Genomic DNA, 11054 nt, shown 5'->3' with positions numbered 1-11054 from the left:
TTTTATAGGCTACCCCAGGCTTGTTCACATGGCAGAAGCAGAGGTCCAGAATGATGAGTGAAAGCATGCAAAGACTCTCTATGCCTGGAATTGGCACACCAGTTCTTTCTCCACTACTTTACTGGCCAAACCAATCTCAAGGCCAATCCAGATTCAAGAGATGGGGAAATCAACTCTAATTCTTCATGGGAAGAGTTGCAAAGTCACATTGTGAAGGGTGTGACTAAAAGAAAGTCATTTATTGGGATGTCCATGAACTCAATCTACCACAGCAGTCATCAGAGTTGCCCTGTAATGTGTCTTACTCTTCAGGGTGCCTGGTCAGAGACTCTGGGTCATAGTCAATGTCCACTAGAATGAACATTTAGTTATTGAATACACATACACACACACACAGTAAGTGTTATGAAGGAAAAGTTCAGAGGCTAAATAATCACCAAAAAGGAAGACTTGACTTAGGCTGAGGGGTCCTTCATTGAGCATATAATGTGGTATTGAGCTCAGAAAGGTGAGTAGGAGAAAAGGCCCCGGCATGTGCAAAGACCCTGAGGCAAAGCAGGAACACAGCCCTTTGGAGGAACTGAAGGAGACAAGTATACCAGGTGTTGACAGATCAGAATATTTAAAGAACTTTAAGGAAGAGAGTAAATAAGATCATGCTTCCGTTTTCATAGAATAACCCTGGTTGTTAGGGGAGAATGGATGAGAGGAGAGCAAGGAGTGATATGGGGTGATCAATTAGGAAGATATTGCAGTGAGATGTGGAAGAAGCTTAGACTAGGGTTGTGGCAGTGGAGGTGGAGAAGAGAAAGATCTAGCCATATTTAGAAAATATAATTGATGAATAATAAGGAAGAGGTGTGTTTATATCCTCTGTAGCTATCTAGACAGAGATGTCATGGCTGAGATTAGAAATATGGGAGGAGGTCCAGGATGAGGACACAGACAGTGAGTTTGGCCTTGTCTATGCTTAGACTTAGAGACTTTGAGACAGCTCAGGGAAGACTGGAGGACATGTGGGCTAGAGCTGAAAGTTAGGGAGTCATAAGTACGTAGAGAGTAATTGAAGCCATGGTTATCAATAGATTCCCCCAGGAAGAGACTTGACAGTAAGAAGGTAAGCAGCTCCAGGAATAAACCTTGAGAAACTCTGAAATTCAAAATTGGATAGAAGATTAGAGGATACTAATGAGGAGGGTCTAGATAGCTAGGAGGAAAGTCAGGAGAACATGGTGTCACAGAATCCAGAGGAAGTGAGTGCTCCCATGGTCCACATTGACTATCACTGGGGGCTCTGGGAGCATGAGGAGGGAAATGGCCCATCGGATTCATGGAGGTCATTGTCAACTTTATTAAGAATGGTGTAGGTGCCCAGCAGTGGAAAGGATGGGGAAATAAAATTCACAGACAGACACTGGCAGTTTGTTTCAGGGGATCCACCTTGGAAAATTCAGTAGAAATCTTGAGATAAACTTCAGACCTACTTTGCCTACCATCTTTCTCTTAAAGCCTGGTGGGACAAACTCTTTCATAAGATTTTATTTTATTTTAATTAACTAATTAGTTTAATTGAAATATAGTTAACTTACAATGTTGTGTTAGTTTCTGGTGTACAGCAAAGTGATTCAGATATATATATTCAGATATATGTATATCTGAATCACTTTGCTGTACACCAGAAACTAACACAACATTGTAAATTAACTATACTTCAATCACTATGTGTGTGTATATATATATATATATATATATATATATATATATATATATATATATATATATATTCTTTTTCAGATTCTTTTCCATTACAGGTTATTACAAGATATTGAGTAGAGTTCCCTGTGTTATACAGTAGGTCTTTGTTGTTTACCTATTTTATATATAATAGTGTAGTGTATATATGTTAATCCCAAACTCCTAATTTAGCATAGGATTTTAAACTTGACCTATTAGTTTGTATGCGAAGAAAGACTAGTAAACTTTTAGCAAGAAGGCGAGGGAAAGAATTTTCACCTTTGTGTATCCGTTTTCTTGGTAATAAATGGAATTTACATCCTCTCCTACATCTACCCACGCAAAAGTAAGTGTCCCTGTGAATAGTTGATGGATTTTTCCATTAATTTTCTTTCTTAGAAATCTAGGACCTAAGACTCCTCAGACTGTGGGTTGCCTTCCCGGTGAATTCTCTGAGATCTCAAAGTTACTCTAAGCACAGTCTTTGGGTTCCATATTATTCCCACACCATCCTTAAAAGGAAGCAGAAACCATTGTCCTGATAATATTCACATCCAATTCCTGTGTCTCACTTTCTCTCCAAAGTTATAATTTTATACCAGAGTAGCTTATTTTTCCTTTCTCTTATTTCTGCTCTTCTCTCTTTGCATGGAGATAAATTCACATCAAGGCTTTTGCTTTTCTCACTCTTTGAGACCTTTCTCTATCTCTCTTAGGACAGCAATTTCCAATGATTTCTCTTTGTATTCATACAGGCAGTATTATATTTCCTCCTGTTTCCTATCATTTAAAAATATGTCCCAAATGTTGCCAGTTGTTTCTTTGGACAAATTGCCACTTCTGAGAACAGTGACAGTGAGATGCAGTAAGTGATCTCTGTGTACTAGGTGAACTTTTAAAAATGATGTAATAAATAGCTTGAGAATGCTTAGTGTAGAAAAACCCACTAATGAGGAAGCTCATTTTAATTTAAATCTCTTGTTAAAATACAGGGTTTTTAGTTTTTCCTCTGGACTTTCTCCTTTGCCCTGGTGACCTCATCATCAGTCACATGTCGCCAAACTGGAGAAATTAAATGTGTACCTTGGTGGCAATACTACTCTCTACACATTGACAGACAGCTCCTTTGTCCTTTGGCTGTCCTCTGGCTGTGCCGTGGTCCTATTAAGCCATCAAAGCCCACAACTAGCACATGGGCAGGTCCAAGGGGAAGGAACAAAACAGAGCTTTTTGAGGGGATGAGATTTCCTTCCTTTTTCCTTTTTCTTTTTCATTCATGGGAAATGGGATGCCTCATTAAAGAGAACCCTCTAAATATAAGAAAAGAAAGTTGAATTAAATGAGCCACTGGGAGATCAGGGCTGTTTATTTGGGGATGTTTATCTCTTGAAAGCTCTTAGCGTGTGTGTTTCTGTTGTTAGAACCATGATCATCAACAATGTGGCTTCTATTTTTTTTGTATTTGGCTGTACTATTCTGGAGGATAGATTGGCTTCCAGTAATTGCTTAAGGTCATGTGGAAACTAAACCAAGCAGGGAAGAGGGAGACTGTGGGGGGGAGCAGAGGGCTGAAGCACAGCAGCCCTGCTGTGACCCGAGTCAGTGGGAGTCCACTGGCTCTTCTCTGGTTCTGTGGTCCCGGACCTCTGTTTCCCCTTCTGGAGAATGGGGCTGGTGGTAAAGCTTACATCACTGACTGGTTACCAGGATTCAATGAGCAATACATGAACGGTAGCTGCTGCTTTGTCAGTGCTACAGTGTTTTGTTGAATAATAATGGACTCTGTCTGTCATTAAGAATGTTCTAATAGCTGATGGTTTATCAGCACATTTCTTTGGGCCAGGCACTCGGTTTTATTTGCTTTAAATTTTTTTCATTTGATCTTTACAGCAATTCATAAGAAAGGTACTGTAATCTGATATCCTCATTGCATGAATGAGAAAATCGAGGTTTAGAGAGAGTAATGCTAGGTTACTAGGTCAACACAGCTAGCAAGTGGCAGAACCCCTAAACCCCGTGCTCCCCACTGCACCCACCACACCCCATGACCCCCGCCAGGAGCCTCGCAGGGACACTTCCTGCCCATCTGCAGTGTGTTTTTACTCCCAAGAGCCTCGAGCACAAGGATGAACACTCAAACCAGAGAACACAGCTTTGTAGGTCCTACTTCTCAGCCCAGGGGATGATTCTAAGTGATAAACCTTTTCTGATAAAAGAGCAGAGACTCGAATGTGAGGCCTGGTTCCACTGCCCACTAACTCTGTGACGGTGGGAAGCTTACTGATCACTGAAACTCAGTTTCTCACATTGCAATGATGAACAGCGATTCTGCTTCCCAGGGTGGCCTCGAGGATTGGCTGAGATGCATATTGATAATGTCTTACAGAGAATGTGTCTCATTCTGTTCAGTGAAAATTGGGTGGGGTTTAGGTGAGGGTTACTGGAATGGAGCATCTCCTTAGGGATGGTTTTGCTTGTGTCATATGAACTCTGTCACTCTCCTAGGAGAACCGACTACTCTAATCTGTCCTGTTCCTTCAGCATCCTACAAGTTCAGGCCTAGAGCCTAAATAAGAAACCACTAAGTGTTTTCAAGTAATCGGCCACAACTAGCAAGAGGGTTTATTGTAAGCGCCAATAGTGATAGACTGAATTTCGGGGGTAGGAAAAAAAGGAGGGGGGATTTATTGACCAGAGAAAAAACAAGCCAAAGCCTTGGCTAATTTGTGTAATCAGCTTTATCAATTTGCATAAATTGTGCATCAGGCTATATTCCTCTTGGGCATAATAAGCCCAAATTTAGTTTTTCTAATTTTAAAGTCATCAGTGGCTTTTTTTTGCTTCTTCTGTTCCTTTCTGGGACTCGTGTGGGTCACACCTCCATGCATCTGTCAGGTGGTCTATGTGTCCCTAATTCTCAGGGACCCTGTCAGTGCCTGTCTGTAGCATCCAATGCTTATTTTCCAAAATTGGTCCAGCCTCGACACTCCAACCTCCACACCAATTCACGTCTTTTTGTCTAGATTTCATATGCCCCTTTTTTGTTAGATCCTCATTCAGATCAAAATCTTTGAAATATTTTTAAATGAACCCCTTCCATTTGGGGTGCCCTCCTACCCCATCCTTTCAAATGACTCTGCCAAATTCTAGATTGTTCCCTAGCAGGCTCTCTGCCCCAGATTCCACCCATGGCTTCCTCTTCTGACTTCTTTCTCAACACTCATTATTTCTGTTAAGGGTCTCTAAATAGTTCTAAAGGGTCTCAGAAGGCTTTGACTCCACTTTAAGTTTAGAAGATGAATTGTGATGATTTTAGGGCTGTGACATAGCTTGCACCCAACCCTCCTTCTCCAAACCTTGTGCTCCTTCCCTTAGTTTCACCTCCCCCCCATACCTTCCTAGACCATTTCTGGGCTATTCTCACTGGATTCCTGCTTTCAGTCTGGACATGTGTCAATGCATCTTCCACATCGCCACTAGAGTCTGAGACTGGGTGTGATTAAAATCTATCTCATCAAAAGAGGTGATCATAGAACTCGTTCACCAACTTTAGTAATCAGAGAACTAATGAACCTCCTTGAAACTAGCAAGTGTTCAAGAATATCCATGAGAAAATACGATTTTATATAGCATGCAGATAGAATGTTATACAAGTTGAGAACATGAGCGACTTTGAGAAGGGTTTAAATTTATGGAAGATACTGAAGACACACATCCATCCCCTAACCTTTGGAGGGTGAGGTCACACAGGGCCTGAGCCACCAACCATTATCAAAGACCAAACACTGGATTCAGGGACAACTGGGATAACCCAGATGACATTTCTTATAATTTTTTGCTGTCCAGAGGGCTGAACTGCTGGCATAAAATCTTGATCTCAAAGATGCAAATGTAAACCTAATGTCCTTTTTTTTTTAATGTTAAGCCTTCTTTTAATTTATTTATTTATTTTTATTTTTGGCTGTGTTGGGTCTTTGTTTCTGTGCGAGGGCTTTCTCTAATTGTGGCAAGTGGGGGACACTCTTCATTGAGGTGCGCGGGCCTCTCACTGTCGTGGCCTATCTTGTTGCGGAGCACAGGCTCCAGATGCGCAGGCTCAGTAGTTGTGGCTCACGGGCCCAGTTGTTCCGCGGCATGTGGGATCCTCCCAGACCAGGGCTCGAACCCATGTCCCCTGCATTAGTAGTCAGATTCTCAACCACTGCGCAACCAGGGAACTACTTTTTAAAACAGTAGTTAGTTATGGCACTAGAGATGTTTAAGCCCAAGGCTTTACAAACACTAATATCATTAGCTTAAAGAGTGCCCCTGCCTTGATTTCATAACACCAATGTTTACAAATCTGGGCGTTTGTAATTCTTTCTATTTCTTTCAGTGTCACTGGAACTTGAGCATCTGCTTTCAAAGAATAAACTTTGTTTTCTGCCCTGGAACCCATGGAGGAGGACAGAGGAGAGGAATGCTGAACTTCTGGTATGCCCTTGGCCTCAGTCATGGCCATCCTGCTCAGGTTTCCTTTGGGCTCTGGCTCTGTTGGCCAGTCATTTTCACAGCTGGTTTAAAGAGTATGTGCCTAATTTAGAGCTGCTGACACAGGCCAGGGAACAGGCCACCTGGCAAATGGCTTGGGCTTTGCAGATTCCACTAACTTGAAGCCTAGGCCAAGTTCCCCTCAAGTTGTACTGAGGTTTGTAAACCTTTTGGCAATGCTGGGCTAGGACTGGACCAGGTAATCAGCGTTTCATGGTCCTCAGCTAGGTGTGAAATTTTAATCAAAGGGATTTTATTTTTGCAGAAATATAATGCACCACCAGAAATGTCACATAGAATTAAACTTCGGATGCACTGAGTTTCAAGCTGAATCAGAGGGTTTCTTACACAATGGCAAACCCTGTCCTCTTGGGCGGGGGCGGGGGCGGGGGGAGGGTGTTGGGACGTGTTAAAAAGAAATGGAATCAGGGTAGTTCTCATGCCCTTTGTCTTAAGGGGGAATATTACAATAATCTTTAGTCCATCCACACTTTGGAACTGGATAATTACTTTCCACTTTAATTACAAGATGGCACAGAAAATACATAAGTCTCAGCCCAAAAATACACTCTCTGTATCCGGTAGATATTGGAGGAGTGATTTCCTGTTCTATGCAATATGGTCTCCGACTCGCTCCAGGCTCCCAGCCGTTCATCTAGAATGGTTTCAACAATCCTTCTATCTGATAAGTAAACACTAGATACAGAAGACATTGGGACATCAGGCGAAAATGAGAGCGGGCTCTTTCCCAGGAAGATAAACCCAGAGGAGCCGGCTCCATAATAAAGGGAATTTAAGGCTTAGGAAAGAAGCAGAGCTGATGGCTAATGTGGAGAATAGATGAAAAAGATCTCTCTGTGACTTGGAACACCGAACTCAGCGGAGCTCAACCAGAGAGATTCCGGAGATACAGAATCCTCTGAGTATTCTCTCCCAGACCTCTGACCAAAACCCATACCAACTCACCATGTGTTGCCTGTTACAGAAGTGATTCACCTGAGCACCACAGAAACTGACTTCTTACTACCTCTCCTTGACCTGGAGCAGGTCACTAGGTCTCCGTGGGCTTTCTGGTGGCTTCTTCCTTTCTCTGGTTGGGGTGGGAGGTGGTGGCTTGTACCAGGCACAGAACAGAGTGTGGCTTCTAGGATCAGACTAGGTTCAGATCCTGTTCTGCACTTCCTGGCTGCAGGACATGGGGAAAGTTGCTTCTCCTTTGTGTGCCTCAGTTTTGTTGTCTATGAAATGGGGTGAATAGTAGAATCCACCTCAAATGTTGCTATGAAGATTAAATGAATTGTTGGCAATGAAGCCTTTAACAGAGTAACCCTTCAATAAAGATGAGAAAGATGATGATGCCTCAGCAAAAGGGGCCATGCCATGTTCATGTGTGTGTATAAACAGAAAGAAGTGTCCGTGTGTATGTGTATGCACATGCGTGTGTGTGTGTGTGTGTGAACAGAAAGAGGTGTGTGACTAAGGCTTTAACAAAGGAGCCTAAGCGCTGGGTGGCAGGAAGCTGTGATAGAAAGATGTAACTTCATGGGACAGAGATTTTCCTCATTCCTTGGACCTGGGGTAAGTGATGCTAGGCTGGTGATGGAAATGAAGATGCCAGGTCACTAAGTCCCTTTTCTTCTGTGGCTGTGGGTCTCCAGATGTCAGAGGTGGGGCTTTACTGAGTCACTGCAGATTGTCTACCTGGAGGGCAAGATAGGCACCAGGTGTGACACAGGGCAAGAGCTAAAGGGGACCGGACTTCTTGGGCATGACTTTGGAAGGATTTTAGCTTCCTCTTCTAGGCAGAGATAGTGATCAGGACATAGACCACTGAGCTGTGTAAATATTCCTGGAGGGCTCAGAGAGATCCAGGGTGGAGTAGCCTGGATGTGGAAGAAATATTCTCATGATAGGCACCCTGAGACCCAGAAGCCTTGTAATGTGAATATTAAATAAACATAATCATAATGTTCCAAGCTGGCAAGGCTGGATCTATTGTTTACATTGTTTCCTCCTTGAGCGGGGTCGGGGAGCGCAGGTGTCTGGCTGTGAGCACGGTCATTCCTCCATCTTCCTCTCAGCTGTGATAGGAAGGCTGTTACACCTGAGTATTCATGACCTACTCAACGGGTTTTTTTTCCATAGTTGTTCTCTATCACTGACATGAATAGCTCTGGAAGGTAAAAAGATACATATGTTACTTGAAATGTTCTCTGAACCAATCTGCACAGGTAAGACAGAATTACTGACTATACTTAGGCTTGGACATTTTAGTTGACTGCATTTCTTTATCTCTTTTGCCAGCACAAACAAATAACTTGAAGCCAATCATTATATTTTTAAATAATAAGAATGTTTAAAAATCTTTAATTCTTTTAAAACATCTCTAGATGAATCATATCGTATTTCTCGAGGAGCTAGAATGCAGTAGCAATGGACTCTTAGTATCTTTCCTGCACATATAAAGTGAAACATAATATTTTTTATGAGTTTTCTTGTTTAATGGAAATTATACCATAAGTTAAATTTGTAGAAAGGTGGGGAAGATTGGAATATACTGGTTGAAGGTGACGCTCAGCCTTTTCCAGAGGGAAAATGTTTGGTAGACCTTTGCCCACGGGTTTGATTGGCCCGTGTTATTGAGGAATGTTTTGAGTACCCTAAAGAAACACTTACACAAGGCGGAGAGAGCTTTGGGTTAATTTTATATCTAAATTGGTAAACAACAACAGGAAAAACTCTGTTAAGGAAAGAGAACATGATAGGGCCATGATTTTTTTAAAAATCAAATCATACAATAAAGCCTTTTGTATTGAGCATATGCAAGCCCAAACCAGGTATGTATAGACCTCCTAATGTTAATTAATTTATGTGTGAATTGAGTCTCAAATATTAATTAATTTAGCAGTCCAGTGAATATTTGAATTCGTCTAACATGGATCTCTGCATTTCTGTGTCTTTTCCTGTGCTTACCCATATGAACTCTAGTTTCCTAAGTACCAGGAAGTAATTTTCTCATTGATTTTCTTGTTTGATGTCACTTATTTTTAATATTCTTGATTTGCCAATATCCTTAATACTCTCAAATTTTCAATTCATTCAATAAATATTTTTTCACCATTCATACAGAAACCTAGAACTGTCATGAGTTAAAGATACATACAGAAAATGCAGACTGTTTGCCCCTGAACTATTGTCTTATTGAGAAAACAAAAATGCCTAAATGATTAGAGCATGATGGTGTTGATTGTTTCGTGATGGGATTTCCAGAAAGCTTAGTTTAGGACGTCAAAAAAGAGACTCTGGGGGAGGCGGGACCCTGCCTGGCACTTGAAAGATAATAGATCAAACTGAGGGGAAGGAAGGAAAGATTCCGGGCAGTCAGGCTGTCATGAGCTGAGGTGTGTACCATTGCCAGTGGTTTGACTGAATTTCTCTGCCTTAGTGTGGTAGGCTGCTTATATGAATGTGGAGTCCAGAATGGACCATACTCCTTCCAAACCACCCAAGTTGAGACTTAACTCTGTGCTTTTAGACACGAACCAGGGGTAGAATTATGAACCTTAGAGTTATTGAAGAGCTAAGACCATGCTTTTTTCATTTCTGTGACCCCAGTGCTGGGCAGGTGGATATTTTCATGAATATTGATGGAGTGAAGGGGCCTTGCAGAGTTTGGGATGTCCCCATGCAGCTTGCTTGGATGAGCCCAGTGATTTGAAGCTCTCTCCTCCCAGAATCCACTCTTGTTTTTTAGAAGGCCTTTCCAAATAGTGAATTGGAAATTACTTCCAGCAGCTTCTGCCCACTGGTCCTGGCTGTGCCTTCTTGAGCCAATTTGGCAGCCCTGCAGCTCATTCAGGTGGCAAAGCATTTTCGACCGGGTCCATTTTGGCTTGTGTTGAATAGACACACCCATGCATTTGACTTTCTCTGGGGATGTTTTGTGAGATTATCCATCAGTATGGTTCAGCACCAGGCAAGCTAGCCCAAATGGCCTGCCCCTTTTGTTCCTTTGTGGTGGAAGATGAGGATTCACTGACCCTCCTAAAATCCCCAGAAAACTGGCAAGTCACTGATTTGCTGTGAAAACACTGATGGGAGTGATTCTTGGGATCAATACCTTTAAAGCCCAGTTGATTGCTGACTCAGGGAAGCAGCCTTCCCTTCCCCAAAGCACAAGAAAGCAACCCCTTGAACATGCTACTCTATATTTTTATTTTACATTTTTCAATGCAGATTTCAATCACATTTGTCAGTTTCTTCCTCTTATTTGGCAGTTTATGACCTGAGATGCTCCCTGCACCTTTGGCCAGAATATCCATGCAGCAAGAGGCTCTAGCCAGTTAGGGAAGCTGGGGCAGAAGGAAGATTCTTCTCTTTCTTCTCCACTCCAACTATTTTTCCCTGGGCCTTTTCACCAGGAATATGTCAACTGTAAAAATATGAATCTTTCCTCCCCTGCTTCCCAACTCCCAATATATATGCTATTTATCAAATCTAAGAATAAAAAGAATGCAATTTCAAGAAAGCTTTTAAAGATTTCAATTTCCTTTAAAAAAAGAAGAGAGAAGGGACATGTGCTCAGCTCAGGGTGTCATGCTGAGTATTTGCTGTTTGATACCTAGCTGTCATTAACAGCTAAGAGTTACTCCTATTCTGTGGGTAGAAATAATCAGGGTCTCCACACATTTCACGTGTTTAAATCAGTGAGAGTAAGAGTCTCCATTCAGGGAAATTTGCTGACGGTACTGAACTCAGTCTGTGAAGCAGTCTTGAGCTGGTTGCAGGGG

This window comes from Hyperoodon ampullatus, assembly GCF_949752795.1.
Source record: "Hyperoodon ampullatus genome assembly, chromosome: 5".
Classification (NCBI taxonomy): Eukaryota; Metazoa; Chordata; class Mammalia; order Artiodactyla; family Ziphiidae; genus Hyperoodon; species Hyperoodon ampullatus.
This window is presented reverse-complemented; position numbering follows the sequence as displayed.